Source organism: Triticum urartu, chromosome 2 (assembly GCF_003073215.2).
Source record: "Triticum urartu cultivar G1812 chromosome 2, Tu2.1, whole genome shotgun sequence".
Taxonomy (NCBI): domain Eukaryota; kingdom Viridiplantae; phylum Streptophyta; class Magnoliopsida; order Poales; family Poaceae; genus Triticum; species Triticum urartu.
Window position 1 is genome coordinate 173,761,958 of NC_053023.1, and position 8,634 is coordinate 173,770,591.

The following is an 8,634-nucleotide window of genomic DNA, read 5'->3' on the forward strand; positions in this document are numbered from 1 at the left end:
GGATTGCTACAGCTATTGCCGATACCCGAATGGAAGTGGGATAAGTTAGGCATGGATTTTATTACGGGTTTACCCAGAACTCGTTCAGGCTATGACTCAATATGGGTTGTAGTCGATCGTTTGACAAAGGTAGCCCATTTCATTCCAGTGAAGACTACCTATACCAGTGCAAAGTTGGCAAAGATATACATGACCAGATCGTATGTCTGCATGGAGTTCCAAACAGCATTGTATCAGATAGAGGAACCCAATTTACCTCAAAGTTCTGGAATCAGTTGCATGAAACTTTGGTACCAGACTAGAGTTCAGCACAGCTTTTCATCCATAGACAGATGGATAGACCGAGAGGGTCAATCAAATTTTGGAGGATATGCTGAGAGCTTGCGCGCTAGATTACAGATCTAGTTGGGACGAGAATTTGCCGTATGCAGAGTTCTCTTACAACAACAGTTATCAATCCAGTTTGAAGATGGCCCCTTTCGAAGCCTTGTACGGAAGGAGGTGCAGGACCCCATTGTCATGGGATGAAGTTGGAGACCGCCAGTTGTTTGGACCGGATTTGATTAAGGAGTCTGAACAAAAAGTTAAATTGATTCGCGATAGGCTCAAGGTAGCCCAGTCTAGGCAGAAGAGCTACACAGATTCTAAATGCAAGGAGACAGTATACGAAGTCGGAGACCGGGTTTATCTTCGAGTATCTCCACTTCGAGGAGTTAAGCGCTTTGGAGTTAAGGGAAAGTTAGCGCCACGCTTTGTAGGACCATACAAGGTTTTGGAGCGTATGGGAGAAGTAGCCTACAAGTTGGAATTACCTGAAGGATTATCAGGAGTTCATGACGTGTTCCATGTTTCCCAGTTGAAGAAGTGCCACGGAGAGATGGCTGATATACCGCTGAGAGATACAGTGCCGCTGGAAGCAATTCAGTTTGAAAGTGATTTGACCTATGAGGAGAAACCAGTCAAGATTCTTGAGTATGCCAGCCGAGTCACCCGCAGCAAGGTTATCAAGTTTTGCAAAGTTCAGTGGAGCCACCACACGGAGGATGAAGCCACCTGGGAGCGAGAGGAAGAATTGCTGAAGGACCACCCTCACCTATTTTCTAGCCAACCAGAATCTCGAGGGCGAGATTCATCTTAAGGGGGGTAGGTTTGTAACATCCCAAATTTTCAATTTGGAATGTTATACATTAGATCACCATTGCATATCAAATTTTATTGCTTTTGGTGGATCCTAGAAATTCTACGCAACTCAAGGACCTTTGGAGAGAGTTGGGGATTTCATTATTTTCATATTTGAGTTTTCTCAAATTTTGAAATAGGGATCATTTGATTTTATTTATTTTATCTTCATTTATTTCTGTTATCAAAATATGAGACAGGGAATAAAATGACTTTCCCAAAATAAAGAAATACTGAGGATTTAATAAAAAAATCAAATAGGATTTTATTTTGGTTTTATTTGCTATTTTATTTGAATTAGGAAAATTGCACGTTTTCAAAAACTGCATTTAGAGCCAAAAAAATGTTCATCCTGTTCTAAATATTTTATTTAGACAGAGAAAATTTGTTTTGGCATTTTTAGATTTTTATTTATTTTTCTAGAATTTTTTTTAGGCGCAGCGAAATTGTTTTAAAAAAAAACCGCGCCCGACTGGGCCAAGGGCCCCGCCGAGCAGGCCGGCCCAGCCCACCTCCAGCCGGGTCGGGACCGGAGTCCCGATCGCTGCCGCCGCCGTGTCCGGGAAGGACACGCATCCCGAGGACAACCCCTCCCCCAAGTCGACCTCCCCCGCCCCTTTATAACCGCCGCCACCCCTGCAAACCCCACACCGCCGCCCTGCCGCCTGCGCCACCGCCACGGATGTCGCACGCCACCTACCGCCGCCGCGCCGCCCGGAGCCACCGCCCCGCCGCCTCGCGCCACCCGCCGCCTTGCCGGAGCCCCACCGGAGAGCCGCCACCGCCGCCGAGGTAGCCGCCGGCCGATTTTTGAGAAAAAGTCGATTCAGTTTTTTTGAAAACCCTAGTTTTCATTTTTTTAATAAATAGATCGGTTTTTCGGTTTATTTATTTAGCGAGCGCCCGTTCGTCCGTTTGATTTAACGAACGCGTTTTTCATTTAGTTTCTATTAACGAACGTTTGTTCGTTAACTGTTCGTCATTTTTCTTTTTCTCGTATTAAATCCGCGGTTTTTCTGATCGCGATCTCTGATCCGATGTTCGTTCTAGTTTAACTTTTTGCTCGTTTATCGAAATCAGGTGATTCAAGCGCCTGGAGTTTCGTCTCGAAACCCTCTTTCTATTTAACCAACTAAAACAAGTTTTTGCCACTGTAAAAGTTGCCCTAGATCCAGAATAGTAAATGAAGCTTGTTTCTTTTGCCGTTTGTCTTCGTTGCTTCGTTTGTTTTGATTCTTTTTGCCAACCGGAGTTCTTAAGTTGAACTTTCTGGTTAGATCTTTTGTTTGTGTTTTACCTATGCATTAGTTGAGTACTTATTGTATGCTTGTTTATTTGCGATAGAGTACCCAGAGTGCGCTGCTTGCTACTTCGAATCGCTAGGTTTCCCGGATCATCAGCAAGGCAAGTAACACTTTGATCATACCTCCTACTACCCAGTTTTATTGCATTAGTTCCAATCCTCACACATTGCATGATTAGGATCTAATTAAATTGTGGGTTTGGGAAGTAGTTGAGGTAGAACCTATTGCCTATTTATTATCAAACCTTTGGGAGTTACTCTTACGTTTGCTTATTATGCCATGCTATGCTAGTAGACGTGGATTGGGTGAGTGTATCGATGATAGATGTGAGATTGTTAATTAATGGTTTATTTAAGGTGGCAACCGAAACAAACATCTGGGTGGATTGAGGCACTTGGGTATTCCAGTGATTGCCTGTTTTTTTGGACCGCCACCCAGGCACAAAGGGATCATGAGATTATTCATACTAGAAACTTCCATGTGCAGCCACAAGCTATTATGGGCTCTAGCATAGTTGACTAAGTCGTGCGAACTCTTATAGTGGTAGACTAGCAGATGTAGGGGGTGTAGGTTGGTACGGTCTACCCGTTCGTAAGGTGCTAGCGCTTCTGAAAGACTATGTCTCGGTCATCCGTTTCTCAAACACCATGCAGTGCGAGAAAACCAACGGAGGAGATCGAGTCTTGTCGGGAAAAGTGCGCAAACCTTTGTAGAGTGTATAAACTAATCATGAGTAGCCGTGTCCCCGGTTATGGACATCTTGAGTATCTAGTACCTGGATTATCATGTGAATCTCATCATGTTACTCTAAAAGTTAATTGTTGGGTTTTTAAATGATGATGCTTAATTGGGATTGAGAATTCTGTCAACCATTCTCAATGTTTAACAACTACCATGATAGTTAAATAAAATTTATTCCTTTGCAGTAGGGAAAAATTGGCTTTACGCAAAACTGTAACCATACAACTTTCCACCAGCCATATATGCATATAGAATAGCTTATTTCAATCCATTACTCTCTATGTGTTACATTGCCAGCATATTCCATGTGCTGACCCGTTTCGGGCTGCAACGTTAATGTTGCAGACTTTTCAGACGATGACTAAGGTGCCTTTAGGTCGTGGTTCTATACTCGATGATGCCATTGGAGTTGACGGACTCACTTATCTTCCAAGCCTTCCGCTGTTATCGTTATTAGATAGTCTTAAGCCATATTTGTTGTAATAAGTTCTCTTTTGAGACACTTGATGTAATAAGTGTGTGATTGCTACTCTGTTATAAATCCTTCAAGTACTGTGTGGTGTCAGCATTACTAATCCAGGGATGACACCGGAGCACAGAGATTGGACCGTTTGAGGTCTGGTCGCTACACCGGATGCAAACTGGGCCGTAGTTAGGCCCAACTATATGACGGGCTTTTAACAGGCCGAAATTAATATAGGGCCGAAATGTTAAACGGGCCCTTAAAAGGACAAAACTAATATCAGGCCGAATTACTAAGTGGGCCTTTAGCAAGTGGGCCCAAAAGCATAGTGTCTAGTTGACGGGCCAAATTTGATATGGGCCATAATTGAGCCCAAAGCCTCTTAAAGGGCCGGACCTGATCTGGGCCGTAATTTGGCCCAAAACGTGGTAGGCTTTTAACGGGCCGGATCTCATATGGGCCACTATTAGTCCCGGAGCATGGCAGGCCATTAATGGACCGGATCAAATATGGGCCGGCATTTGGCCCAAAACATGGTAGCCAGTTAATGGGCCGGCCTACTAGGGTCCACAAAATCTTTTGGGCCTACAGCTGGGCCGGCCCATTAATGTCGGCGAAATCTTGTGGGCCTTTAGCTGGGCCGGCCCATTATGACCCGAAAGAATCTTGTGGGCCTTTACCTGGGCCGGCCCATTATGGCACAAAAAAATCTTGTGGGACTTTACCTGGGCCGGCCCATTATGGCCCGCAAAATCTTGTGGGCCTTTAGCTGGGCCAGCCCATTATGGTCCGCAAAATTTTGTGGGCCTTTAGCTGGGCCGGCCCATTATGGTCCACAAAATCTTGTGGGCCTCTAGTTGGGCCGTGCCACGTGTCGACGTATCATAGGCGCCTTCTGTCCAGTGAGTGGATGACATCTATCCCAACGATGAACCGACACGTGTTTCCTCTAGCCAATGATGATTTTACACATGGAAAATCCCCATTGGTCGGGGCTGTTAACGGATTATCGGATCCAAAACCCGACCCGATAGCTTAACGGCGTTCCGTTACGGTGGATGCCACGTGTCGGTCACCCTTGACGAAAGCACTTCTGTGACGCGCGATTTATCGTCATGGAAGTGGACACTTCCATGATGATAATTTTGGTAATGTCATGGAACACTTCTACGACAACACAGGTATGACTATCTTGGTTCTGTCATAAATTTGTCATGGATGTACATGCATGAAAAAAAAGCGACCTACTGTGACAAACACGTATCATCACGGAAGTGTATTTTTTTTAGTGATAGTCGATGGGTGAGGTGAAAACCCCAGTTCGACCGTGGCGAGAGAGCAGGCCGACAGTGTGACACCGAAGCCCCCAGCGTGTGTTAATGAAGTGATGATGAAGCCCCCAGTCCAGCCGAGGTGATGCGGTAGGTCAGCAAGGTGACGACAGAACCCCCACATCAGCACATTGGTGTGCCAAGGTAATAGCACTGCCCGCCGGAAATCATTTATCTGTGCACAGAAAATAGTGCAATCCAGAGATAATAATAATGATAATAATAATAAAAAACTTTGCATAATTAATAATTTTAGCAAAGTGAATAATAAAATAAATATGGCCCGTGTGCCGAACACTCGATGAGGTAGAGCTCTCTCAGTGATGCCGAAGTCCCCAAGGTAACCGAACATGTCGGTATGGCGATTCGACCAACAAGGTGATCACGCGAGCTGGTTTATGCCGATTGGGACAATGACGTCGGCTTGCCAAAGTGACCGTGTGACGCAGTCGAAGTCGATCACTTACACACATAAAATAGTGCGGTCCAAAAAGGATAATTGCTTTTCTCAAAAATAATTTATTTAAAGAGATGTAGCCTGGCGTCGAAGTTAAAGTCGATGCAGGGCATCGGCGTGACACGGTGAGGGAATGGCAAAGCCTAACTTCACAGGCCGGTCTGAGTTTCGGATGCGGCATTCGCCGAACTGTATACGGAAACTAACCGAACCATCACGCGACCGTTGTTAATGCGGCCACCATTTGACGGACCTGTGTACAGATGATGAAACAAACCAGAGTAATAATTCCTTGGGAAAAATAAACCCAAGCAAGAAAAAAAAACCTAGAATTAATAGCACCTGGCTTATCTGTTGTAGCAATCTGGAGAAATGTTACTCCCAAAATTGGGACTCGATCTGCACACCCATTGCCTGATGGGTGATGAAGCGGTGGCATGGCGATGCTGGCAAAGGTTGGCTCTCCGAGGCAAATCCCGTGGTCCAGCTAATGTGATGACGCTGGTCGGCTGGTGACGTCGAAGTCTCCGAAGTAAGTTGATGAAGAGATGTCGAAGCCCTCGGTCTAGCCGAGGAGACGGAGCAGATCGGTAAGGAGACGTTGCAGCTGCCATGTCAGCCGAGGTGTTGAAGAAGTTCGGCATGATGGACATCGGCTTGAAGAAGCAACAGTGCGGCCATGCCGACGCAGGTCGTAACTTGTGACGCGGTCAATGCCGGCTTGCGGAAGTGACCATGCGGCGATGCCTGTGTTCCCGCTCCGTGTAGTGTGTGGGGTGGTGATGTTGGTGATGATTTATCCTTGGTGATTCCGAACTCTTGTTCGCTCGCCGAGATGATGAACCGAAGAAGTTGAGCTCGGCTCAAAAAGCGACGACGTGTCTAGCGTAGGTCGGCAGCCGTGGAGCAATATTGCTGGATTGGTTTGACACCAGCATGATGGTGAATATTACCTTGGAGGAGGCTTAAATTTTTATGTGCATGTGTTTAAAAACAACGCACAATACCCTAGAAGAAAATTCCTTTAAAAAGGTTGTCCAATATCACATTCATAAAGAAACATGAATTCTGGTCGAATCCGTATTCGTGCAGAAAAAAGATCTGAAAAGAGATGCACTAATCGAAAAGTTTACGGAGTTTGGACGGTCGGATCGAGCAAAAATTTTGAGGGGTGGTAGATATAGGAATTCCGCAGCCGATCAACGGTTGGATCTTCCAAAGGACATCCGAGCTAGTTTATGATAACCACGCCCTAAACTCGTCCAAATTCCCATCCAGATTTAACAAGGCTCCGCTATATCGTAGATTGCGAGAGATTCCTTTATCGGAACTCGACGAATTTTTGCATGGTTGTTGTAGACTCAATTCCACACAATTCCACCAAAGAAATCATCAAAGCGATGCTCGAGGAGGTGGTGGCAGCAGATACAAGTTCGCTGTTCGGAAAAACAGCACGGTCGCCCAAGGGCAATGTTGACATTGAGCCCCTGAGCTCCATGGATTCCTCCATGATCTTAATAGAGATCAGAGTTGATGTTGATGAATGCCCTTGTCCGAACATGATGATTGGAGGTGGGGCATAGTCCTCGGTCAAGCCAAGGTGACCAGTCGAGGCGGCGACAAAGACGTCGATGTCACAGTTGATCTGTAGACGAGCCATCGATCCTTTGCCCATCACACAGCGGAACTCTCAATGAAAGCACCAATGTCGGTGTCAAAACCGGCAGATCTCGGGTAGGGGTCCCAAGCTATGTATCATGGATCGATGGGTAACAGGGGACACGATGTTTACCCAGGTTCAGACCCTCTTGATGGAGGTAAAACCCTACGTCATGCTCTTATTTATATTGATGGAATATAAGTACAGAGTTGATCTACCTCAAGATCATATTGTAGCGACCAGAACTCAAACAGTCTGATCTCAGTGTATAAGTGTCATCCCTGGATCAATAATGCTGACACACACACTACTCGAAGGAATTATAACAGAGTGGCAACCACACACCTATTACATCGAATGTCTCAAAATAGAACATATTACAATAAATATGGCTTAAGGCCATCTAATACGATAACAATGGAAGGCTTGAAAGATAAAGTGAGTCTATCAACTCCAACGGCATCACTGAGTAAAAGACCACAACCTAAGGCTCCTTACTTGTCGTCTCAAAAGTCTGCAACATGAAACGTTGCATCCCGAAAACGGGTCAGCACATAGAATATGCTGGCAAGGTAACACAAGATAGTAATGAACATAATAAAGCTATCACTATATGCATATGTGGCCGGTGGAGGCTGTATGGTTGATATGTTTTTGCGTAAAGCCAATTTTTCCCTACTGCAAAGGAATAAACTTTATTTAACTATCATGGCAGTTGTTAAACATTGAGAAGGTTCACCCAACTCAATTGCAATTAAAAGTAATCATCATTAAACCCAATCAAATTATATTAAGAGTGATGAGATCCACATGATAATCCAAGAACTAGATACTTAAGATGTCCATAACCGGGGACACGGCTAACCATGATTAGTTTATACACTCAACAGAGGTTTGTGCACTTTTCCCCACAAGACACGATCTCCTCCGTTGGATTTCTCGGACTACATGATGTTTGAGAAACGGATGACTGAGACACAGTCTTTCAGAAGCGTTACCACCTTACGATGGGTAGACCGGTACACCTACATCCCCTACATCTGCTAGTCTACCACTGTAAGAGTTCACACGACTTAATCAACTATGCCAGAGCCCATAATGGCATGTGGCTGCACATGGAAGTTTCCAGTATGAATAATCTCATGATCCCTTTGAGCCTAGGTGGCGGTCCATAGGAAAATCACACGGTACCCCGGGATTTCCAAAAATACAGGCAATCACTGGGTTCCCCAGGTGCCTCAATCCACCCAGATGTGTATTAAAGTTGCCACCTTAGTTGAACCATTAAATTAACAATCTCACATCTGCCATGAAACACTCAAACCCAATCCACGTCTACTAGCATAGCATAGCAATATAAACAATGTAGAAGTAACTCCCGGGGTTTGATAATAAACAGGTGAATAGGTACTACCTCATCTACTTCCCAAACCCCACAATTTAATTCAGATCCTAACCATGCAATGTTTGAGGGCTGATCTAATGCAATGAAAACTGGG